The sequence below is a fragment of the Microtus pennsylvanicus genome, chromosome 21, assembly GCF_037038515.1.
Source record: "Microtus pennsylvanicus isolate mMicPen1 chromosome 21, mMicPen1.hap1, whole genome shotgun sequence".
Lineage (NCBI taxonomy): Eukaryota > Metazoa > Chordata > Mammalia > Rodentia > Cricetidae > Microtus > Microtus pennsylvanicus.
Genome location: NC_134599.1, coordinates 18,096,790 through 18,123,481, shown reverse-complemented (window position 1 = coordinate 18,123,481; position 26,692 = coordinate 18,096,790). Strand labels below are relative to the sequence as shown.

Genomic DNA, 26,692 nt, shown 5'->3' with positions numbered 1-26,692 from the left:
AGGTTTGAAGGCAATTGTAATATAGCTCTTTAGTGCCATTAATGCCCCTGGCTAATCTGTCCCTCTGCTCTGGTGCAGCCAGCTGATCCAGGCAGCACTGTAGACAGAAGGTTCCGATCAAAACACAGGAACTGTATGGAATGTTAGGATTGATTTTTACCAGATCACCCCGTTTATTCCCCAATCACACCGCAACGGCACAGACAGAGCCCGTATCTGGCTGACAGGTTCGTTACACACTATAGAGTGCATGCCATGTCTCCTTCCTAAGCTTGAAACCTGGATCCCCGGGGCTAGGGATGGCACTCAGAGGTGGAGCCCTGGGGGGTAATGAGGTTAAAGGTGAAACCCTTAAGATGGAATTAGTATGTTTACTAGAAGAAACAGGAGTGTGATATCCCGTTCTCACTCTCTTTCCCATGAGGATACAACATAAATGCACTCCCCACCTCAAAAGCCAGGAACGGAGCTCTCATCAAAAACCAAATCAGTGGATACCTTGACCTCAGCACTCCAGGCTTCAGAACTGTCAAATCACCAGTTCCATGCATTTTCGTCTGACAGTGTGAATAGACTAAACATCACACCGGACAGAAATGAGCATTATAGTTAAATCACCACTAAGGGACAAGTGGGCCTTGAAATAATTGGCACCTCATTTAGATGTGTCTGGCCATACATTTAACAGCAACAAAAATTTTAATCAGATGGTTATTTATCTATGCAGGCAAAAGAATTCAGAACACATGTCTGTCTCAGGCAGAACTGATAAAAATGCCAGATAGTTAAAGCCGTTAGAATAACGCATGGCATTCCAGAACTACTCCTGTCATTGGTTTGGTGTGACTCTGCCTCTAGTCTCCAGGCCTTTCTCAACAAAGGACTCTCCAGGAGGGACAGGGTAGTATTCCTCTGCAAACTGAGGCATCTGAAAAATTCTAAAATTTATTCAGAAGCAGTGAGGCCTTCAACGGCAAGCTGGTGCATCTCTTGATGTGCCAAGCTTTATCTAAAGCACACAGCTTGCATCCCCAGATTTCCTGATTCTGTAGCCTGGCTTCTGCATTTCCTCAGTCAGACCCGGGTTAGTGCTGCTAAGGGGACAGGTCATGCTGGGATCCAGGCGTTCTGGGCCGAAGGCAACCCTGAGCAGGAAGAGAGGGCCTTCAGAGCCAGCCTCTTCGGGATCAAAATGGCAACAATTACCGCTATCCAGCAACAGTCTTGCTGAACAGAAGCCCCTCCCATCTCTTGGAAACCGCAGGTGGGCGTTCCTGATGCAGAACCCGCCCTGGGCGCTTCGCGCTGACAGAGACAGTCAGGGTTAAGGCAGCAGCCGTGAACTGCACACACCCCGAACTCCTAGAAAGCCGCAGTGTTCTGCCAAGGAAATGTCGACCCCAAGTCTGCATTCTGGAACTGTCTGCTTCTGTCATCACCTTTTCCAGCTCCCCGTGCCTGTGGGGAGGCGCCAGACAAAGGGAGCCTGCAGTCTGTCCCTCACAGCTGTCCCCAGACCGCCCCCCCCCCGCAGCAGTTCCGCTGGAGGCTGCAGGGGCACATGGGTGCAACGGGGCTCCTTCCTGCACAAGGCATTGGTTTTTAAGACACGGATTCTTTTTTTCTTTTTTTGGTTTTTGGATTTTGGTGACACGGCTTCTCTGCAGCTTTGGGATAGATTCCTATTTTTAACAGGCACTGCTTGGCTCACATTTCCTCTTTTGAGAGATTCCACACAAAAATGTGTGAGGACTTTTTTTCCTCCCTTGGGAACCCTGCCCACTCTGGGGTGTGTCTCTTTCACTTGATTTCTCCACTTTCCTGTGATGATTCTTAATAAAGTCTGCTTCTGTTCTGCGAAGGGAGGAGAAAGAGAAGGGGGGGTCGATGGGGGTGGGGAGAGAGTGAATGTGGCTTGCCATATAACATGCCTCTAAGACATTAAGAAAAAGAAGGAAGGAAGGAAGGAAGGAAGGAAGGAAGGAAGGAAGGAAGGAAGGAAGGAAGGAAGGAAGAAAAGACAGAAAGGCAAGAAGGTCCTGTGACATTTAAGCTAACCTACTGTTAGCTGGGGGCGATCCAGGGGTGAGGGAAGCTGGTGCAATTCGAAGCCTGCATGAGCAGGCTTGAGCCGGCCGTTGAGATGTTACCACTGGCCACAGGATCAAAGGCCAGCACTTGCAGCTGTTCCAGAATACCACGAACAGAAAACCTGCAGCTATTTCCCCTCTAATCAGCACAGAAGAAAGCAGCAGAGATGGCATTTAACAGCTTTCTCTATGGGAGAGCCATCCTGGGAGAGCCACGCCCAAAGGGTGTGAGGATGGGAGGGAGGGGGGTGCGGCTCAGTGGTAGAGCTTACCTAGACCCTGACACTGAAAAACCAAAGAAGAAGAAGAAGGGCGTCCTGGGAGAGCTGACACAGCACCCTGGAACCATCCAGAAAATGATCTCTCTTTTGAGTTGAAACCATAACAACAAATCAAAGCTTCAACAGATCGTGAAAACCAGAGTAACTTTGGGGCAAGTGGGAATGCTGGGTTTAAGTTAATAAATTAAAAATGTTAAATTATTTTACATGTGTGGGTGTCTATGCATTATGGGCACGACTGGGGCCTATGAACACTAGAACAAGGCACCAGGTACCCTGGAACTGGAGTTACAGATGGTTGTGATCGGACCTGTGGATGCTGGGATCTGAACCTGGGTCCTTTGGAAGAGCAGCCAGAGCTCCTAACAAGTGAACCATCTCTCCAGCCCCATTTTTAAGTAAATTGATTTCTAAATTTAGAAAGCACAAAATAGTACTTAACTATAAAACAGTAAATTTTTTATAATTCTTAATAATTTTAATCAACAATGGAGTAATTTTAAATGGTATTTATGGAGTTGGGGGTATAGCTCAGTGGTAGAACATGCATTTAACATGTGGGAGGCCTTGGATTCAATCTCCAGTATTAAGCTATAACCATGTAAAATAATTAAAGTATGACAGACAAGTAAGGCATACAGGTAATGACAGGAGGAGCTGTAAGTTCAGCACTGTCATCAGCCAAGTCCTTTCAGAGGTAAGTGCTCCTTAGTGTCAGTGACAACTAGGTGACCACAGCAGGAGGAGGGGGAGGGAGGAAGAGGAGGAGTAGGAGGGACAGAGGAAGGAGGAAGAGAAGGAGGAGGAAGAAGAAGGAGGAGGAAGAAGAGGAAGGAGGAGGAAGGCCACAGCTGTCTCCACTCCTATGTCTTTTCCCTGATGTTCCACAAACTCCACCTGCCCTAGAACTCCGTTACTCCGTTCTTCACCAACCCTGGTCCTCTTTTCTTTCCTTCCTTTTTCAAATAAGCAGGAATCTACAAACCCGTTCCATGTTAATGAGAGCTCATTTTCTTATTCTCCAGATACCCACTAGACCCTTCTGGAATGTTCCACAGGCAGTAGGGACACAGTTTGTCTGAAACAAATTTGATTACCCTGTCAATTGTCTCAGATAATCGGACTTTTCCAGGAGCCCCAGGCCAGTGTGTCTGTCCAGCAGAGCTGGCTTGAGTAAAAGGCCTGATATGGGTCAGTTGTGAGGCTCATGGAAAATGTTTTGAGGGGTTCCGCAAGTAGAAGCTCACCATGGGGAGAGGAACTAGGAGGACCAATCAAAGGGCCGCACCTCTTTATCTTGTCTGGGACCTCCAAAGACCAGTTGGGGATGTGGATGCCAGGGATCTGGACACGAAGAAAGACCAGATAGACAGACAAGGGCTATCTGGACACAGCAACTAGAAAGAAGTTGTAACAAATTTTACATCCAACATGTGACATCATCCTGGGTCTTTTGTACCCACAAACATATTTATAGTCCAGACTGGCTACTAAAGAACCTGTTTAATGTCCTCCAGACCTCTTTCTTTAACCTGGAGGCTGGGCAGAATCAGGCCTATAGATGGTGTGCGTCACTTACGGGGAGGGCTGGCACAGGCTGTTGGGAACTGGGGACCACAAAGCATCTATATCTGCAGTACTTCCCCTCCTGGGTCACTGTAGCACAAAGAAAGTAGGAGGAGCCCAAGGTGATGGGAATTAGACCCAGCACCCTAAGAGGCTCTGAAGGAAGAGAACCCTACTGCTAGGATGCCCATGCGATGGCCGGACCAGCTTTTTTTTTTTTTTTTTTTTTTTTTTTTTAGTTTAAAAACTAACTCAAGTTAAAACTAACTCAAGGCAAAGGAGCTGCTACAAACCCCACCCAAGAACAGCTGCCCCCTTCCTCCACCCAGGCCAGGGAGGAGATAAAGGAACAAGTCACTTCAGGAAGGCAAATCCAAGGGTGCTTAGTCCTCAACAGGCTAAAATCAAGTAAGAGGTTTTAATCCCTGCGGTTCATCTGGATTGGCCTGGATCAGCGTGGCCGGTCCTAATGAGCCAGCCGCAATGCCCAGAGGACAGCAGCCACATTCCCAAGGATTAGCTGTGAGAGGGTGGGAAGAAGCGGACCACAGAACACTTGTTCAGCAAGGTTAGCTGGAAGGCATGGGAGAGAAAGCGGCAGCTGTCAGAAGCTAAAGTTCGTGCGTGTGCGTGTGTGTGTGTGTGTGTGTGTGTACATGCAGGCATATGTATTGGGGGTGGGTTGGGATAGATTGGGACAGGTCAACCTCACTGGGTGTCAATTTCCATGGGCATCTTATATATCCCTGGATACTGCCCTGAACACGTGGGCAGATACTGGCTCTTTCTAAATTCTAGAGGTCAAGTACTCTGAAGAGCTATAAGCATAATGAAATCCCACGTTCACAGTCTTGGTCCCCAGGCCCTAGAGAAGGGCTGACAGAGGAAAGGACTCTAGACCCCTGGCTGAGGCTTTAGCCAGAGAGCACAACACCAGGGACCAGCAGTCAGTCCCCTCCCTGACCTGGGCAGATTCTTCAGCTCTGCTGAACTCTCCAGGGCCCCAGCCAGCTGTCTGCAGACCCTAGAAAGAATTTCACCAGCACCCTTTGAAGGAAGCAGCTGCAGTTCCAAGACTTCCAGAATCCAATCATGGCGTGGAGGGCCAAATGTCCGAAGCCAGAAGGGGACAGGCAAAGGATTCCTCTCAGGTTGAGATTTAAGCTCTGAGTGTGATAGTCACAAGCAGGAAACAACAATAGCAATAATTCGACAAAAACGCCAGGGACAAAAAGATGGCTCAGTGGTTAAGAGCACTGACTGCTCTTCCAGAGGACCCAGGTTCAATTCCCAGCACCCATGTGGCAGCTCACATCTGTAACTCCAGTTCCAGGGGATCTGGCACCCTCACACAGACATACATGCAGGCAAAACATCAATGCTTACAAAAAAAAAAAGCAAAACAAACAAAAAGCCCCAAACCCCAAATTTACCTAACTACAAAATACCACAAGCCTCTGGACTACCTAATAAAAATCTAAATTTAGATTGGAACATGAATAAAAACTGCATTTTTTTCTCATTTAGACTGAACATTAGTATGAACTAACCACTGCCACATGTAATACTTGTCAACAGTGTTAGAGGGGACCGGGCAGACATGAACACACAAGCACATGCGATTTCATTAACATAATGATTGCGCTAGGCAAAAGTGAATTTGAGAGACTAGGCTTATGGTGGTGAGGTGGGACGAAAAATCAAGGAAGGGCACAATGGCCCCTGAGGCTCTGTCCACCGGGACTGTGGTGGTGGGCTCAAGAGCGTGTTACCCATAGGTATGAAAGGCACAGACACTGGCTTCAAATTAATCCTTAAATTGCTAAATGAATTTGTATATATAATCCATTAAGCATTTAAAATTAAAAATGAAACAAACTAAGGATGGGGCCCTGTCTTAGCGGGACACAAACAGGGAGGGAGTGAAGACATGAAGGCTTTGGAGGGTGTGCGAGGAGGAAGAGCTGTGGGTTCAACGTGAGGTAGCACCAGGAGCCTCGGATTTGAGTTCAGCCCACTGAGCATTCCACTGTGGCTGTCAAGTGACATCATCGCGATCAGTACAGCATAACTCTTGAGCGCCTTTGCATGCCAGCCTCAGTAAGTCTGACAAGAGCCCTCTGAGGTAACCTCCGTGACTCTTGCTGTGGCTGACGAAGGCTGGTGAATTCCTAGGAAGCAAGCTCTTGACAGCTGGGCCTGGATGAATTCACTTCATCCTTCTGAGAAATGAAGGGGTTCACCAAACACTGGTTGAAGGACGGATAAGCCAGCGTGATGGTGCCTTGCACGCGTCTAGGGTTGATCAAAAGAAGAGCCAACAGAAATGGTCAAGAAGGCTTGAGCGTTCTGTGGGCCAGGGGTGGACCAAGGGCTAGGGAGAGGACCACGGCAGGCATCCTCTCGTTTCTTTTGAAGAAGCTGGGGTGGCCAGTACGTTTGTAGTCTTGGGACCTTAAAAGTGGAACCAGGATGAGGAAGCTGCATCGAGACGCAGGGTGAAGTCTACGAGGGCAGAGCCAGCAGCAACGGCTCTTGAGAGACACACAGCTCATAGCGGGTCAGCGGTAGCTAGAATGACAACCGCTGTCTGGCCATGGATAAAAATGTGACAGGAAGCAGGTCTCAGGAGCTTCAGCTGGCTCCAGCTGCCTGGAGGCAGGAAAACCATGTCTCTGGCAGTCGGGCCTGTGGGTGCCAGGTGCCAGGGTGAGTTAATTGGGTGGCCCTCAGAATAGAAAAGGAAGGAACAGAGCTAGGAAGGAACCCAATATTTTTAGGGAAAGAATGGAGGGGACATCTAAGCTATACATAGTCAGAAAATTAAATAAATTAATTTGTCTAAGAAAATAAATAAATAAATAAATACCATTTCTAAAAAAGCAGATGGTTACTTTCTTTCTTGAAATCTCTTAGTTCAGTCAGGAGATGGCAACTGACCCATACTGGCGAGGAGGTGGCTGAGAACAGAAAACCGGCCCCGAGCACGCCTCTTAGCACAGGGTACTTCAGGGAGCCCGCCTCGCAGCTGGCCTCAGCAGATGTGGGTAGTAAGGACCAGGCAAGGTCATGCGCTCTGTGCAGAGGGGTGAGAGCTGGAGTAATTCTAAACAATTATGTACTAATCAAGGTCCGGATGGTGCTCGTGGGCTAGCACATTGATCCTCTCTCACACGGAATGGTTAGGAGGCACCCAGGAGACACCTCAAAGCCAGCACGGCACTCAAGTACCTTAAGCTCATTTCTGTCTACTAAGCAGATGCTTCTCATGTGCCCCACTGTGCTCATGCCTGACCCTTACTGCTTACCTGAGCTAGGACATCGCTCCGATCGCTGTGGGGCTCTCTCTACTGCTCTGACATGAAGCCTGCTAAATCGCAATCAGATTACGGAGACAGGGCATCACGGTTTGATCAGGACACCCTCCTCTGCCCCATGTGTTTGAATACTTGGTCCCTGGCTGGTGAAACTGTTTCTGGGAGATTGTGGAACCTTTAGGAGGGGGAACTTGGCTGGAGGACTAGGTCACTGTGAGGTGAGCCTTGAAGGTGACAGTCACCTGCTTAAGGGCTGAGCTCCCTGCTTCCTGATGTGTGAGATGTAAGCAAGCAGCCTCATAGACGCCACTCTGCCCTTCCCTCGTGCCAGACGCCATCGGCTCACACCCGGATGGACGGACGATGGATGGACGGACGGACAGGCAGGCACGGGACAAAAAAAAAACAAAACAAACAAGGTCACTGCCTACCGTATGATAACACTGTACAAGGAGACAGAGAGCATTAACAATCGATGAGTCAGAGGTTCTAGTAGGAGGAGATGCACAGTCAGACATTTCCAACACGTGATGGAAGTCAGATGAGCTACGTCAGCACTGAAAGGGGGGTACAGACTTCGCTCTAACTGGAGCGGGGGACCCCTCTCAGAAACGTGGTGGTGGTTTAGCTCCCCGGGGCATGGGAGAGGCCAAGCGAGGGAATTTCGGATAGGAGTCCCAGGAGCCATTTGTTCTGTGCATTTGACAACTGGTGCATGTCATGTGTGGGAATCTAAAGGGCAGGGCCCACATCCTCCAAGGCCTGACACCTGCCCCGAGAGTGTGGTTGAGACTCAGAGCAGCAGGAAGGTTTGCCAGTGTCTTGAGCAAATAAGTGTCATAATTAGATTTACACTTTACATTAAAAAAATATATCAAGCAGACTGGAAGAAGACATAGAGGTACTAATAAACTTGACTAAGATTTCTACAGCGGGATCCAAAACCAGAACAATAAGATTGATTTAACTAAGACTATATGATACTGGGAAATCATAATACTGCAAAAGGTACTACAAATTGCTTTCCATAAAAATAAATAAAAACTGGTCCAGACATGTTGCCAACATATAATCAAGGATTAACATTTGCAGTATACGGGAGTGCTTCTAGACCATCAGAGGAAAGGAAACGCTCCACTAGAGAAGACAGGAGAAGAGTCTGAGCAGCGAGCCGCCGGGAGAGGGGACATAGAGAGCTAATAAGAAAACAAAAAGATGTTCACCTTTATTAACATTCAGAGAAATGCAAATCAAGATGGGCTTACATTTTACACCTGTCATAATGGCACAGAGGAAGAGGAAGGACTCCCGGAGAGGGAAAAGCCAGCACTACTACATGCGTGGTGATACACGCCTTTACGTAATCCCAGCACTTGGGTGGACTGTGAGTTTGAGGTCAGTCTGGGCTATACAAGTTCAGGACTGCCCCCCTCCCCACACACACACCATGAAAATGGGGAGAAGGAGGGACAAGACAAAGGAGAGTAATAGAGGCAAATATGGTATTTTGTTTTTGTTTTTTTGTTTTTCGAGACAGGGTTTCTCTGTGGTTTTGGAGCCTGTCCTGGAACTAGCTCTTGTAGACCAGGCTGGTCTCGAACTCACAGAGATCCGTCTGCCTCTGCCTCCCAAGTGCTGGGATTAAAGGCGTGCACCACATATGGAAATGGCAGAGCGGAAGCATGGTTTTGAATGCTAACTAAAATGTCTTAGTTATAAAAAGAAAAAGATGGAAAACTGGGGATGTGGCTCAGCGGATAGAGTGAACGCAGGAAGCCCTGGGTTTGACCCTCAGAACTGCATAAAACCAGGGCTGGTGACACAGGCCTATTTTACCAACATTCAGAGGAAGTGGAGGCAAGAGGATCAAATTCCCTGACCAGTTACTTATCCCCTCTTGTACACTTATTTAACAATGAACTTGCACACCAAATGGCCTACTGCAGTGGTTCTCATCCTTCCTAAGGCTGCGACCCTTTAATACAGCTCCTCATGTTGTGATGACGAATCATAAAATTATTTCTTTGCTACTTCATAACTGTAATTTTGCTACTGTTATGAATCATAATGTAAATATCTGATACTCCAGATATCCGATACGTGACCCCAAAGAGGTCGCAAATAGATTGAGTGAGAACCACTGGCCTTTTGAAAATTTTGAAAATTTCTACTTTGGTATCTCATTGGCCCCCACAAAGTTCTGCCTCCACTTGGCTCCGGTCCCAGTGTCTCCAACTCAGTGAAAGGCACCCTCACCCTGCCTGTCCCTAGCAGCAAGACGTCATCCTCAATGAGTAGAGGGTCACTTCCGCAAGTAGCAGTGAATGGCCTCCATTCTCAGGATAAACATGAAATGAATTACAACTACATAGTTAAAAAACCAACAGCCTGGGTCTGGAGAGATGGTTCCATGGCTAAGAGCACTGGCTGCTCTTCCAGAGGACCCAGGTTTGATTCCCTGGCTGCTCTTCCAGAGGACCCAGGTTTGATTCCCAGCACCTACATGGTGGCTTACAACCTTCTGCAACTCCAGTTCAAGGAAATCCAATGCCCCTTTTTTTGCCTCCTCAGGAACCAGGCATATACATGGCTCAACTACATACATGCAGGCCAACACTTAGGCACATAAAATAAATCTTTTTAAAAAAGGCTTAATATTTTACTAGTAAAATTATCTTAAGAGTCAAATAAAACAAATACAGTAGGTATTTTTTCTAGCAAGTAGGTAGCAGAAAAATAGGAAAACGCTGTATTTGCAATAGAGAAAAACATTTTTAAAAAACCACTTAAAAACAAAGAAGAAAAGGACTAGGGCCGGTCCAGAGAGAGCACACCTCTACAGAGAGCATCTTCTCGACTTGGATCTTTCTTGACGGGTGGTTTCCTTGGGACTGGGGATGGGAGGAGAAGTGATGGCAAATTGCTAAAGGATTCCTCCAGTCATAGAAGGCTTCCTCATTATCATGGCTGCACAGGTCTTGGTTTTTAACGATTTATTTTTATTTTATATACATTGGTGTTTTGTCTGCATGTGTGTCCATGAAAGGGTGTCCAACAGTTGCGAGCTGCCGCGTGGGTGCTGCGAATCAACCCTAGCCCTCTGGAATGCTGAACCATCCTCCTCAGTCACACGGCTACATATTCCTAAATCATCCACGGACTGCACCTTTAAGATGGGTGACTGTTACGGACTCCTACCTTAGTAAATAATATTAAAATACGCTCTACCAAATCACTGTGGTCAGAGCTGTGGCTTCAGCATCTGAGTAGACAAACACATGAGCGGGGAACACAGTGCTTGGCACGGGATTCCAAAGCACTCTAAGAGAAACGACATTTCATATCAATGAGGAAATGATTCATGCAGCCAACGATGGCATAACTTTTCACGAAGGATATTAAGTTTGCATCCCACCTTATAGAACACACCGAGTCGGTCACCTATCTGGACTTTATCTGAAGGTAAAACACTAAACAATACAAATACTAGATGTTGGATGATTCACGAAATGACATACCCAACCAAAGAGCAGAGGAGACTTTCTATCTGAATCTGGAAACCTAAGCCACCAAGGCAGGGCAGCTTTGTGATACCTCGCACAATTGATTTGATGAAGTAGAAGATGCCTCTGTTAGTGGTAACTGTCCACTTGACAGTCTAGAGCAGCGGTTCTCAACCTTCCTAACGTTGCGACCCCTTAATACACTTCCTCATGTTGCGTTGAGCGCCCCCAACCATAAAGTTACTTTCATTGCTACTCCGTAACTGTGATTTTGCTAGTTATGAATTGTAATGTAATATCTGATATGAAGGCTACATGAAATGTGATCCCTGTGAACCACAGGTTAAGAACCCCTGGTCACCTGGGAAATGGACCTGTGGGGGATTATCCTGACTGCATTACTGAGGTGGGAGGCCTGGTTCTCTCTGCAGGTGGCTCCATTTCCCTGGGTGGGAAAAGAAACTGAACAGCACACACGCATTTATTGCTCGCTCACTTCTGACGACAGCTGGGATGCGACCAGCCACTTCAAGTTCCAGCAGCCTTGACTTCCCTACCTTGAACTATGAGACAAAGGGAACCGTTTCTCCCCTATCACAGCCACAGGAAAAGAAACCGAGACAGTGCCGCAGAAATCAGCCACTAAATGGGCAGTTAAATGGCTGGGAAAACATGCGCTGTCCATGTGACAACCCTGGGCTCTTAAATACCAACAGGACCAGTGTGTGGAAACAAGAGAAAGGGCGCGATGCAATGCACGACGGAGCAAACCTAACGTCTTGCCTTTACAGCGGTCAAGGGCACTCGAGTGGATGGAGCAATGAGTGACTCCGACAGTGGCAGGCATTGAGAGTGTGGGTTTGCCGTGAGGACCGCCTCAGTGCTGGCGGAGACTGGAGCGTGATACCTTTCTGGAGAAGTCTGCAAAGATCTCTATTAAGATTTCTGAAAGCCGCATGGCTCTACTGCTAGGACTTTGCGCACAGAAATGAAGACATCGGAACCTGAGGAGACAGGCACAGGAATGGACACACCAACACTGCTTGTAGTCAAACACAAACAACCGGAAGCACACGGGATGCCCATCGGTGGGCAGCGGTAGGATGAGCTGCAGCGGTCTCCATTCCTTTGAATGTCATCTATGTATGCAAGAGCTCTGCCAGACCAGGCAGGCTGCAGACGTGTATTTCACTGAAATGGAAACCCAACGCAGACACTTGTGAAATCTGCACACAGATGCAAACTGTTCGTTTTCACAAATAAACATTGACAAAAATTATCTCCCTCTCTGCCCGTATGTACATAATCGGGATGTGCATGGTGTGAATAGGACCTGAGACACCCCACTGGTGACTTCAGGGTGGGCGGTAATGTTTAGTGGTCAAAAGCTCTCGCACGCTCTCTCTCTCTCTCTAAAGAAAGATAACAACCATTAAAACAATGGACCCGTGACTGCAGACACGGCTCAGCAGTTAAGAGCATGTACTGAGCTTGCACGTACTGAGTTTGGTTCCCAGCACCCACATGAGGTGGCTCACAACCACCTGTAATTCCAGTTCCAGGGGATCCAACACCCTCTTCTGGCCTCCGCTGGCACCTGTGGTCACATGCACAAACACAGGCATACATATGTAATTTAAAAATAAAAACAAATATGAAGAAACAAAACCTAGAATGGACGAGAATGTGTGCATCTGTATAACAGGTGCATCAGAGATGGTCAGCACCCTGCTGAGGGCGGCTAGCCGAGAGCAATTCACTGCCTTCTTGCTTTCTTCCTTTCTCGTGGTATTTTCTTTAAGTGGTGTTTGGTTGTTTCACTACCCACCCTTGAAAGCCTTTTTGATTTTGTTCAGCAATGCTACATGCTGAGCACAGACTGTGTGTTTTATATGCAGTTATCCGGTCATCTCTGAAAAGGGCTGGTTCCAGGATCCCCCTTTTCCAAGACCAGAAGACGCTCAAGGAGCTTATTAACAAATGTCGTGCAGTTCTAGAGCATGCTTACACGTTCTTCTGCATACTGTAGACACTCTCCGCTAGCAAGATGACTCACCAGGGAAAGGTGCCTGCTGGCAGGGCTGATGACCTGAGTTCAATCCCTCAGATCCACACAGTGGATGAAGAGAGCCAGCTCCTGCAGGTTGTGCTCTGACCTCCATAGGCACACTAACAACCCCTTACCCTCCCAGACTAAACAAATACATAAAGTAAGTATTCTCTAGGTTATTTATAATTCTTTAATATAATTTTAACACCGCCTAAGCAGTTGTTATGTTGTAGGAACAACAGTGACATCTGAACATGTTGATTGGATACAGATGTAATTTTTTCCCCAGATATTTTCCAGTCCACACTTGCTTGAATCCCAGGATGGAGAGGCGGCTGCTACAAAGAGCTAACGATACTTAATATCTAGTTCTCACTGTAACCCTGCAACGAAAGAGGCCCATCACGTTCAGAAAGGTTAACTGGCTCGACCCATAACACATACATGATTAATAAGCATGGCAAGGCAAGAAGATCTAAGCACAAGGGCACACATGGTGACCCTCAGTATCCTTGAGGGCAGGGTTCAAAGTGGGTACCATGGGATCCCTGCCTTCAAGAATCTCATGACTGCCAGCATTTCAGTCTGGGGTGACTGGGGGAACAGAAGACTGTGTCATAAAAATCTGTGATCACGTGGGTGATAACACTTGGCACTGGGTCCTTGTAAACATTTAGTCATTGACAACTGCTTAGCTTCGAACACAAGAGACCATAAACTACATTCTCCAGGCTCTGGACTCTCTTTTTCCACACAGGGTCTTTCTTGCGGTCCATACACATGATAATATAATTTGTATATCAGAAAATACGCTCTGGTGACCCCAATGTCAGCCTAAATGTAAAACAACACAAAATCACTACAACTTAACTGAAACAAGATTCTATAATCAAGGACAGGCCACTTGTTTCATGCTATTTGTTAGCTTTGGGGGCATAAAAGACCTAATAAAGGTTCCCAAGGGGAAGGCAAATGTGTGATGTTATTTTAAACCAAGTCTATAGACAATAAACACATTGCATGTATGCACAGGATTTTCTTAAACATACACAGACACTAGAGATATTTTCCAAACGTGTCCAGGCATTGTCAGTGAGTTTACTTCACAGGAAAAGGAAGGGGCTTTCTGAGGACAGTCTAGAGACTCGGGGCAACTACTGAGCTTTAAAGTAAATTAAATCATTTCATCTACATTAATGTAGATGAAGCCAAGGGCTGCTCATGACCCACGTCTCGAGTCCACTCCTCGGGTCTAGCAGTCTTGGACTCTGGAAAGCCGACAGATGCCAATAAGGAGGAGCCAAGAAAGGAAAATGAAAACGCAACGGCGTGGTCTCAGCTGCCTTTAACCACTCCTGTCTGTTTCCCTCTCTCTGCTGCTCAAGTCCCATTTCCCAGCCAGGCTGATCCCACAAGATCCTCAGATCTGTGGGCACCTCATACCTATCCCTCTGCCTGGAGCCCCTGCCCTACCAAACCCATCCTAACCCCAGTTCAATGAAACTGCACGCTGGATCCCTGCAGTCAAGAAGGTTCTCTCGGTGCCAGCCCGAGAGCCATGCTATGCATTAGCTATTTGTACGCACTGCCAGTCTCTACACAGAAGTCTCTACACAGCTGAGCATCCTCCAGTTGGCCCCTCCACATTCACTTCGTCACCGTTTGGATAGGAAGTGTTCTCTGCAAGAGGTTCACTTGTTGAAGATTTGGGCCCGGAGCAACAAATTGCTCAGTGGTGGAGATTCAGAGAAGTGATTGTACATCAGTGGATATATTCACGCATGGGTTCATAACCTGATGGCATTATTGGTAGAGGGGGGTAGAGATGAGTAGGTGGGCCTGGTTGGAGGAAGAGGACCACCAGGAGCATGCCTTAATGGATGCTCTTATCCACGCCCTTCCTATGTTCTCTGTCTCTCTGAGGAGGTGAGCAGCTTCCCCTGCCTGAGGTCCTGATGCCAAGATATTCTGTCTCACTGCAAGCCAAAAACAAATGAAGCCAGCCCACCATGAACCCTCTGAAACTGTGAGCCAAAGCCAATCCTTCCCTCTCCAATCTGTTTTCTCGGAGTTTTGCCACAGTGATGGAAACATCACAATCCCCTTTTTCTTTCTGAGATACTTAGATGTTGGCCAGTGTCCCCATCTACCTAAAGAATTCTACTGCAGGATTTGCTCCTGCTCTAGACCGAAAGGGGTCTTGATGTTCTGTGAGCTGTCCTTTTCAGAGTGTGGCACCAGATAACCAGGTTTTTCTCTTCATCTTCTTTTCTTTGGACTGAACCAAGGGCCTCACACATGATAGACGAGCCCTGAGCCACTGAGCAATGGTAGGCTTAGCATCTTGGTGGGCAACTATTTAACAGTATGCCCTTTCCCAAATGTCCTTACTCTTTCTATAAAAGCAACATCAACCACAAAGAAAGAACATATTGTGAACCAGAGTGAAGATATCACATTACTGTTTTTTTTTTTAAGTGACTGGAACATGGGGCTTCAATGGTCACAAAAGACCAAGTTCTATAGGGTTCCATTTGTATCAGATACCCAGAATGGGTAATCACATAGACAGGGGTAGCTGAATGGTTGCTACGGGGAGAAGAAGCAGAGAGGAAATGCATGGGAGAAACTGGGAAGCGACTGCTGTTGGGCCTGAGACTTCTTCCTGGGCAATGAAAGTATTCTAGTATGACATCATGGTGGAGCTTGTGCCCCTCTGAGAACATACTGAACCCCATGGACACAGCTGCACACAGGACAGTTTTATGGCATCCAGATCATGTCTAACTCAAGATAATAAAACAGCCTTTCAATATACTGCTGCTCCAGGCCAGGCCCCGGCTCCAAGGGTATCAGCTTTTTCTTGGCTACCCAGGGCAAACTTTTAAGCAGTAATAGGTGAGCATGGAAACTCCAGGCTGCCCTAGGAAAATCAAGAAAGTGGGTTCTGGGCTGGAGAGATGGCTCAGAGGTTAAGAGCACTGGCTGTTCTTCCAGAGGTCCTGAGTTCAATTCCCAGCAACCACATGGTGGCTCACAACCATCTATGAGACCTAGTGCCCTCTTCTGGTGGGCAGGCATACATGCAGACAGAACATTGTATACTAAATAAATAAATAAATAAATAAAATAGTACAGACTTTAAAAAAAATAAAATAAAAAAAAGAAGAAAGTGGGTTCTGAGGCTGGGACGTTCCTCCATGGTAGAATGAAGAGTGAGGTGGGTGGGTAAGGACCAGGTTTCTCAGGAGGGCAACGGGAAAGAGGACTGGGGGCAGTGAGTGTCAAGACTGTCAACACTGTCCCTGACCAATGACTGGGCAGCAACAGTGTGATGGGGACCAAGAACCATCCGGAGCCCAGAGTTAGTCGTGGCAAAGGCACTGGGGCACATGGCTGTGACCGAGCAGAACTGACGGGGGAGCATACGGTGGGCTAACACAGGTGACAGGCTTGGGAGGGACATAATGGGCCTCCCTCCTCCATGCAGCATGTGGGAAAGGGCTAGGCTCCCCAGATGGGTTTCTGAGGAAGATCCTCTGGAGGCGGAGAGTAGGGGAAGAGACATCTCCTTCCTGGGTGGAGAGAAACCTCAAAGACAATGGGCCAGGTGGCACAGGGAGCTTTGCCAAAAAGAGGACTTATGATCCCTCAAGTTCACTCAAACAAAACACAGCAAGAGCAACACAGAACTAACAGAAGCAGGGTTGTGCAGAGTGAAAAGGGCAATACCATACATAGAGTGCTGGCCATGGTCACCATGCTTCTAGTAGGTTCTTTCTCCCAGCTCCACCCTGACCCTCTGTCATTATGCACCTACATTTTTACACAGTTCAACTTCCCCAACTTACCATCCAGATAATATCATTAGCTCCACTTACAACGCCCCTCTGGCTCTAAGTACCTCATGCCATCGGCCCCTCACCAAACCTGGGAAGCCGATGTTAACAGTCCTTCAGTTCACAAAGAAACAGGCTTAGGGAGATGAACGAGAAGTCCCCATTTCTCTTCCCCATGTGCTAGCTCCTTCCTGGGGATCAGGGCCCTGTTGTAGGCACTCAGCAAATACAGGCAGTCCCGAGAGAGGAAGTTCAAGTCCACTTCAACTATAAGCTGAGGAAAGAAAAGTTCTCATTCAAACGCCTGGTTACTAAGCTGTTGCAGATTAGTTGTTGACACTGTGTGAAGATCTGTCACTGTGACTGGTTTAATAGAGAGCTGAATGGCCAATAGCTAGGCAGGAAAAAAAGGCGGAACTTCCGGGGAGAGACAGGAACTTGGGATGAATCAATCTAGGCGCTCAAGATGCCAGCAAGACACCGAGGAAGTCAGACAAATGGTACAGAGGAGAGGTAACCTAGTCACGCGGCAGAGCTTAGATTAATATAAACAGGTTAATTTAAATTGTAAGAGCTAGTTGGTAATAAGCCTAAACTAAAGGCCAAGTTTTCATATTAATAAGTCTCCCTGTCATTATTTGAGGGTTGGCGGTCCAAGACAGTCAGGCAAGAAGGTTGAACTACATACAGCAAGCTTAACTCGCCAGGCTGCGCCAGCATTCATTCCTGCTCCTGACTGTGGGCACTGTCTTCTCAGACACTGTGAATGACCTCAAGCCCAGAACTGTCTCCTCTCTCACAGCAGGGAGGTCCGTTCTCTCTCGGTGGCCAGTTCTAGGCACCTCCTGCTAATAAGAGATTGCAACATTAGCGAGAACTTACTGATAAAAACCAGCTTTTTCTTTGGTCCTCTGCCTTCCTAAATTCTTATCATAGGTCTTGAGTGGTTACCTCAGATAATTTTTAAAAAGTTTTATTACTTATTTTTATGTGTATGGGGTTTCATCTATATGTATGTCTGTGCACCGCATGCATGAAGTACCTGTGGAGGCCAGAAGCGAGCATAAGATCCCTGGAACTGGAGTTACAGTTATGAGCTGCCATGTGGGTGCTGGGAATTGAACCCGGGTCCTCCAGAAGAGCAACCAGCACTCTTGACTACTGAGCCATCTCTCCAGCGCCACCCCAGACAATTTTATGCTAACTTTCTCACAAACTCTGTGATGACCAACTTGCCAACTAGGTTGTCTAGGATGCATTCTCTGGGGAGGAAGTTCAGGGGCAGAGCCCTGGCCAAGCCTGCACAAAGCATTGGGTTCCCTCTCTAGCACTGAAGAGAAAAATCTCTAATGGCACAGATTTGTAAAGTTGATCACGTAAAGAAACTGACATGTACCTATAACTTCCTATAATTAAGAATCATTGCCGGGCACAGGGATGCACACCTTTAATCCCAGCACTTAGAACGCAGAGGCAAGTGAGTCTCTGGGTTCAAGGCCAGCCTGGACTACACAGCAAGCTCCAGACCAGCCAGGGCAAAATAGTGATGCCCTATCTTACAAACAAAAAGAAAACTCCTATCAGTTACTATGGATGAAATCGCACCCCCTGACAGGCTACTCTGGACTCAAGAGACACAGTTACTTTGTTCAAAGATAAAGAATTTGGGGCCAGTGGGATGGCATCAAGGTCCCAGGTACTAAGGCTCACAACCTGAGTTCCATCCTAAGGACCCACAAAGCGGAAGGAGAGAACTAACCCCCATGGACTGTCATTTTTTTAAAGATTTATTTATTTATTATGTATACAACATTCTGCCTCCATGTATGCTCGCACGCCAGAAGAGGGTGCCAGATCTCATTACAGATGGTTGTCAGCCACCATGTGGTTGCTGGGAATCGAACTCGGACCTCTGGAAGTGCTCTTAACCACTGAGCCATCTCTCGAGCCCCTGGATTGTCATTTGATTGTGCAGGTGTACTAAAATGTACACACACACAATTTGAAAAGTTAGAAGAGAGGAGCATGGGGACCTTGGGAGAGGGTTGAAGGGGCGGGGAGAGGCAGGGAGGGGAGCAGAGAAAAATGTAGAGCTCAGTAAAAACCAATAAAAAAAATAAAGATATGCCAAAGATGGAAAAAAAGTTAAAAAAAATAAAGTCAGGAGAGTATTGGGTTACCTTGGGAGAAATGTTAATAACTGGAAGCAGGCACAGGGATTTTTGACTATGTATTTGGTCATCTAATCCTTTGAAGATGATTATTATATGATGTTATGTTTAGCTTGCAAAAACCATCAAGCTATACACTTAAGTGTTTTTCTGAGCATCTACTAGTTTTCACTAAAAAGTTGTGTGTGTGTGTGTGTGAGTGTGTGTGCGCGCGTGCATGCGTGCGTGGGGCGGGCGTGCGAGCACATGCACACGCCTGAAAGTACAGCTCAGTGGTCGAGCACTTGCCAAGCACACACAAGGTCCTGGGTTCAATCCCTGGCATCAAAATATCTACACACATAAGCAAGCATACATACGTGTTTTTTTCTTTTTTGACGTTATTTATTGGGGTGGGGGGGGACATGCATGACAAGGCATGACCATGTGGGTTCCAGAGACTGAATTTGGGTTGTCAGGCTTGGCAGCAAGCGCCTTTGCCTGCTGGGCTGTCTCCATGGACCATAAACCATTTGAAAACTATTTGGGTGGGGGAGGGGGCTACTAGGACTTAAATCAGAGCCTTTTGTATGCTGGACAAGCACTCGACCATTGAGCTATCATCTCAGCCCCCACAAATTTCAAATACATCCTTAGCCACTCTGCCTATCTCTCCCAAAATTGCCATTTTACGTATATGCTTTGCCACGTGGGAACTTGGCAGACCTAAGACAGTCCATGTAACAGCTCTCTGATGGGATGGAATCTGCACATGCTAGAGACAGCTGTTTGATTTTAAAATACGAGGTGGCGTTCGGGCTGTATACCAGAATGGGCAAATCAATCCACGCAGACAGAAGTCTGAACTAGTGAAAATGAGAAAGGAGACAGCTTCGGAATCAATGGAGGGCCTTGCTCTGCAGAAGGACAAAGGGAAAGACAGGACCAGACAAAAGGAGAGAGAATAAAGACCCCAGGCCTGAGAAATCCCTGCAAGCCAATGGCGGATCTGAAATCAACAAAGGGGCAGCCTGGAAATGGACCCCGGTGTTGCACAAGGATGATGTGACTGAGTGCTGGGCACTGCTAACGTGGGGGACACACATCCACACACAACTAACGCAGCAACAGACCCAAAACTCTCTGCCAAGCCAAGGAAAATGGACAGATGTCGGGGGCGGGAAGTGACAATGCTCAATTCAGAATGCGGAAACGCTCTTTTTTTCCCTCCCTACGAGAAACCGGCCATTCACAAAATCTTAACTTCATTTAGCTCAAATGATTGTAAATTTAAATGAGGAGCCAGAGGTCTCAGTGGCTGGAAAAATTCCGTGAAATATTATCTAAATCGGTCAGCCAGTTGCTCTTCCAGTACCAGCCGTTATGTGCTTAAGTCTGAGCAGTAGTTTGTGTTGAAAACAGAGGAACAAATAGGAACAAATTGCATTTTAAACATGGTGAGGCATACTTCCGGGTAATTTCAGGGCCTACCACTCAATTTGTTACATCTATTCTTGGCTTTCTTTAAAAATCTATTTTATTTTTATTTGTGTGTGCATTTCGATGCTGTTGGAGGCCAAGCAAGGACATCCAATCCCCTGGAGCTGGGGTGATATGGGATTGGAAGTCGCCCTTGAATCTGGTACACTGCCTTAACTCCTGATTCTCTTATCTCTACCTACTAATTGCTGTGTTTATAGGTGTGCCGCAGTACCCATGAAAATTCTTTAGTTCACTATAAACCTTATACCCAGCTAGTACGTCTTTTCAGTTTGGGGTAGGGTTTAAGCGCATGGAATTTGCAGATTTTGTGTGACCTTGATTAGGCTACCACGTCCTAGTATTGAGTTCAGTTGCCCAGGATGGATGCTGAGGGTGTGCTCATCAGCCATCAGTTGGCTATAAGCAAAGAAGACTTTGAGACTTTCCCCAATAGTGTGAACAGTGTTCATCTCTAATCAGCTGAATAAAGAAAAAACCAAGCTGACATCCCCAGGGAAACCCAAGAAGCGATTTTAGCTTACAACTGGACTATCGGCTCCCATACTTCTAACCCACCAGCCTGCCCCACGAATGACCAGATGTGCTAGCTCAAGCCAGTCTGACAACACAAGCTCTAAGCAGACTCCTGGGGTTTGAGCACAGACTACAACTTCCTTCTCTGGGTGAGAGAGCCTTCGTATTTCTGGGGTCTCATCCATAAGATGGCAATGACCGGGATCTACTTCTAAATAGAGAAAATGCTCTGAATGTGTTTGGAAAGTCAACAATTCTGAGATCTTTATTTCTTTACATGGGGTGCACATGTGTGTGTGCACCTGTGTGTGTATGCACATGTTTGTGTGGATGTGAACACATACACTTTGGGTGATTATGCATGGGGAGTACAGGGGAGACCAGCGGTCACTACTGAGGAGTTCTGCAATGGTTTTCTATCTTATTGTCTGAGACAGAGTCCCATTGAACACGGTTGGCCAATGAGAGCCAACCCGTCTCTGTCTCGACAGATTACAAACTACATCTGGCTTTTACATGGACCCCAAATAAGGCCTTCAGTGGGCACTTTACCGACTGAACCCTCTCCTCAGCCCCAGGATCTATATTTCTTAGCTGGAAACTCAGAGCTATTGTATTCCCAACATTTTACCATGAACTAAGCATGGTCACTCTTCCCGCCTCCTGGGGACAACATCCCTCGGGTACTTGATTGCTCCTTTGGATGGTATGGGAGGCTAAGACAACAGGCTAACCCCATACACAGGGGTGATTCACCAAACCTGAGATCTGCGCACTTCTGGAACCTTCTTAAACTCTCCAAGTTCTCAGCTGCTCAAAACAGTTGTGTGTTAAAGTCATGTTATTCCTGCTAGTTTTGAGGGTGGGGCTTCAGAGAGGAGTCCTAACTGCACTCTGGGTTCCCAGTAGTGAAAGTCACAAGGCAGAAGCCTGTCCTGGGGAATAAAAGACCAGACAAGGCTTCAAAATGTTGCTATAGGTTACGGGGAAGAATGCGATGGTGGTGGCAGTGATATCATCTTTATTGGCCACTTGTTAGGTACCAGCCAATGCTCTCAGATCTGCACACCTACTAAACCATCACATCTTCTGGTACACACTGCACCCATCAACTAACTACATTTACTGTATCTGAAAGACAACTCACCTAAGGTTAAGCAGACAGAAAATAGCAGTGGGCCAAGGGTCTGTTCTCCCACTACCTCTGAGCCTAAATTTTAAGTACAGGCCTAAAATATGGAAGGAATAAGAGGACAAATGATTGACAGAAGTCTTTCATAGGTATTAGTGATGCTAAGGGTTGGCCAGTTTATTTTAAATAAGATAAGCTTCAAAGACTGAAATGGGACAAATCATAAACATACTTTCCTGAATTTATTTTGCTAAACTGACAGCAACTTTCATACATACATATCAAAGTCCATAAAATTCATACCTCAGCATTGCAACCTTTGTCTTCCTGTAAAAATGATGAAGCACTCTTAAAAGAGTTCTTATTTTCTCACAAGCAGTGCAATAAATCAAATATCTGCTTTCAAAAAAAAAAGAGCATGGTGGTAGCACACACCTTTAATCCCAGCACTTGGGTGGCAGAGACAAGCAGATCTACATGAGTTTGAGTCAGCCTGGTTTACAAAGTGAGTTCCAGGACAGGCTCCAAAGCTACAGAGAAACCCTGTCTCAAAAAAATCAATAATAAATAAATAAATGATAGTGAAATACACTTATTTGCTATCATATGGCACCAATTTCTTTCTACAGTACTTCACATTGACAAGGCATTTTGTATGATGGCTCTATTGGCTACCATAAACTTATTCTTTTCTGAAACGGAGGTTTATAGAGGAAGGGGGGAAGATACCAAATCCTATCAGAACCTTGGAAATTATTTTTATATGAGAAAGATAGACAGGTTCTCAGCTACTCTAGTCGTACAATTCCAGCTTGCCATCCCTTACTTTTTCTACGTTCTACCTAAAGAGAAAAATATCAAAGAAAAAAGTTTGCCTTTGCCTTGGAGATTTGCCAATGGCGCCGAGCACCTGAATTACTGCTCAGAGGAGCCTAGAGGAGGCAGAAGGAGCGTGGAGATGAGAGAGGCGTAGATATCAAAAATGAAGGCCACTCCAGGTTCCCAAGGCTAATTTTAATTTTGGTTGGCTGTGTAACTCCACCTTGCGTGCGAATTGTTTCCAGAGATAGAAGCATGCGGCACACGGCAATCAAGCAACCACACAGGCTAACACCACAGTGGCCTAGAGGCCACGCTGAAAATTCCTGGGGTCCCTGGGTCAACTACAAAACTGTGTACTTAAAGGAAGTCCCTGGTTTCATGGAAATGAGTAAAAAATGGCACCTAGAAGTCCTTTTCTGGGGCCGCCTGTCTCTGTTCTTCCCGGGTTCTATGTTCTACAGCAGCCCCAGCAGAAGCGGGGATAGGGAATGGGGAGTTAGGGGGACTAGGGTGTGTGTGCTTTCTCCTCCTCTTTCTTGCAAAAGCCAGCTTAACACACCGACACCCTTATCCACCATCCCCTTCCTGAGGGTGGTGCTGGGTATTCTCATAGAACCAGCCTTCTTGCGAATCCATAGGATTGGCCAGCACGGTGACTCAGGCTTAAGTGTGTGGCATTATGGAGTCTGGAGAATTGCTGCAAGTTTGAAGCCAGCTTGGGCTAAACTGCCTCTAAAAAACCAAACCAAAACAAACCCCCAAATTCACAGCTTTGTAACAAACAGAGCAAACCAACAAAACGGTCCCTTTCAAAATGTTTTCCTTTTGGGAAGAAAGGGGGGAAAAAGCATTTCTTTCACAATAAAAGCTCTCCATTGTCAGCTTTATGGGTTTGTAATGTTAAAATTCTAGTTTTCATATGCCGGGATGAATATATTCAGATATAAATACATATTGTGTGTGTCTGTCTGTGTGTAAGATTTAATAAAACTACAGTAAAAAAAATAATCCAGCAGGCAGCATCCCAGCTAGCCTTTGGAGACTAGCTATAAATTCCGAGAGGCACCACCTCAAATCATCACCTTTTAAAACCAACACGCTCGGACTTACTGATTTCCTAGTTAGGTTGTTGGGGTTTCAAATGGCCCGGAGGTGGGTGACCATTGCCCTCCACTGTCAGAGAATACTTTAATTCATAGACTGGCTGGGAATGAAAACCCCCAGGTTTAAAGGCTGGGTTAGGAGGGCCAAACGGCCCACCAGTTAATTTGATGGCAAACCGAGACAACGTACGTTCTATGCTTTGTCATTTAGTTTTTTCAATCCCACAATAAAAACATGTCTGGTTCACTTTTTTTTTTGGCAAGTCAGTAATAATTGAACGTTATTCCTAAGATTCACTTTAGCTTATCAGTCACAGAATTAAAACTATAAATAACAGAATTCAGGCTTTTGGCTGTTAGTTCGCATGTCAGGGCGCTACAGCCGACACGCAAGATGTTTAGCCTGCCAGCAATAGAGAGGGCGTTTAGACTGGAGACCTCGGCGTGTGTTTACTCTCTGCTCATCAGCTTTGCTATGGGCAAGCAGCCACTACCTATATGGTATATAGCCATCTCTTAGGTCAGGAGACAATATGCGCATAATCTGCAAGGGATGTCCTCGCTTGGGTGTGGTCACCTGCAAAGCGAAGCTTTGAGTCCCCCGCAGCAAGTTCTAAAACCCAAGAGCCGCACCCTTGACGTGTAACCGCCACCCTAAGGTTTCTCCCCTATTTACCCCGAACCTCACCAGCCCTGAGGGCTCATTGGGCTCAGGCGGTCTGGACAAACAAAGCCTGTTTTGCACCAGGGCGACCTTCGGCCTCTGGGACTTGCATCTCTGCCATGCTGCTCCGCGCCACTATCTAAAGTCGTCAATCTCGTGTGGCGGGGACAGAGACGTGGCAGCCGGAGCGGCACTAGAAGCCGGGGGCGGCGGCTGTCCCCAGGCTCCACAGCCCGGGGAACACATGCGACTCCTACTCAGAATTCCCAGGGGTGCCAGGTGCCCTACGGCAAACCCCAGAGACAGCACGTGCTCTGAGGTTTCTCAGAGAGCGTTTTCTGCACCAGAGCACCTCACACTTGAATTCTAGGGAGGGTGGACATATGCAGGCTATTGTTCTCGGGGTCTCCGGGGCGGGAGACGAACCCCCCCCAATCCACCTCCCGGGCAGCATCTGCCGCTGGGCAAAGCCTTTCAGCTAAACGCGAACAGGGTGTGCCGGGGGGCGCTGCGGATTATCATAAAATTCTAAACGAGTCCCCATGGGTTATTCCAAGCTTAGAAACAAAGCTGCTAGCCGAGCCAGCCCAGCCCCGTCGGGGACCCGCCACCGGAGCTCCCTTGCCTAGTCCAAGGACCACGCCCAGCCAGCGTCTTAGGCCGTAGGCGACTGGCCTAGAGCTGAGGGTCTTCAGGCTCCCCCGACGGAGAACCCTCCCTTCATGAGGACCCCTCCCCTGCACAGCCTCAGTCCCCTCCCCACGACTGACTACACTACTCGAACCCAGGAGGTCTGCACCCTCCTTCGTCTCTCCTCCCCTCTTCATTCTTCAGACCAGCCTCGCCTCGCGCCACCTGCGCAGAGCTTCAGACCCGTCCCCCCTCCCCACCCACTTCTCAGTCCTTCCCGAGCCACGGCCGCCTCCCTCAGATTCGATCACCTGTCCCCACCCAGCTCCCCAGTTTTCTTTTTGCTCAAATCCAGGCCTCCACCCCCGTTTGTCCCCTTCGCGGTTAGTCTCCAATCAGCTTCCCAGGCCCCGGGGCGTCGACGTCCCTCGCCCACCAAGATCGGTGCTGCGTGGCGGACTTGGCGACAGGGCTCCAGCGGAGGGACCTAGGGCCATGCCGCTAGGGACTGGGCAGATGCAAGAGGCCTTTGTGGTTCCCGCGGGTGCCTCGAAGGCCTCTGCTCTGCTACGGAGCGGGATAGAAGATACAGACGGTCCCCGGGTTTGGTCCAGGTTGGGCGAAAAGAACCAAGGACGTGCATCTAGGCGTTGGGTGGGTACCAGGGACAGTGGCGATCCAGGGATATACCGTGGGGCAGGTCGGTCACTAGAGAAACACTCCCCCGTAATCCCACCCTTTTAGCCATTTACTGTACGTCGACCAGCGACGGCAGCGCGACTAGTGGGTGCTAGGCGTGAACCCCTTCAACTTGGCCGCCTCCTCACCCTAGTTATTTGTAAATCTCTCCAGCACACATTCAACGCTTTAAGGCACCGCAAGGCACCACTCCGAGCTCGGTGGGCGTACAAAGAACCTGACTAGCGCCCCCACCTTAGTCCGGATGGCTGCCCCAATCCTAAACCTCTCTCTCCGTGCCCGGAGAGCCTAGACGCATCCCAATTCCCTCTCTTTTGTGCGCTTCGTGGAGAAACAGAGAGAGCGGGATGGATGCACCAGCCCGGGAAGGTTAAGCCCACCACCCTCCCCACGCCATCACCCACTCCTCCAGGATGCTGCAACCGTGCGGGTCCGTCGGTCGGTCTGTGGGTCTCGCCGCGGCGCGGTAGCTGCGGATGCACTGGGCGGGAGCGGCTGCTAGCGCGCTCGCTCGGTGGCAGCCTTGCGCGCTTGGAGCTGGAGTCCCGAGTGGCGAGCGGGGGTGGGGACGAGGGTGGGGGCTGGGAGCAGCCTGGGCCAATCACCGATCCGAGGGCTCCGCCCCAGCCCTCGCCACCTCGCGCTAGCAGGTTAGGGGGGAGGCGGGATCAGCAGCGCCCCGCATCCTTCGCGCGGCCGCCGCCTTTGGGACTACAAATCCCGACAGTCCCTGTTGCAGGGCCGGGGTCCGAGAGGGGACAGAGGGCACTGCCCTAGCACCTCTCCAGCCCCCAGCTCTTTAAGTACCATTCTCCGCGTTCCTTTCCGAT

The 26,692-nt window shown here is 47.9% G+C and overlaps 1 protein-coding gene across 2 annotated transcripts in view; it reads right to left on the bottom strand.

Annotated features, from left to right (window-relative positions):
• Dpysl5 (dihydropyrimidinase like 5) overlaps positions 1-26,397 on the bottom strand; it is an 81,978-nt gene extending 55,581 nt beyond the window's left edge. For both annotated transcript variants that reach the window (XM_075955353.1, XM_075955354.1), the window contains exon 1: positions 26,267-26,397. The gene's annotated coding sequence lies outside the window, so the exon portion shown is untranslated. The remainder of the gene's footprint in view (positions 1-26,266) is intronic.
• Positions 26,398-26,692: the final 295 nt, after the last annotated feature.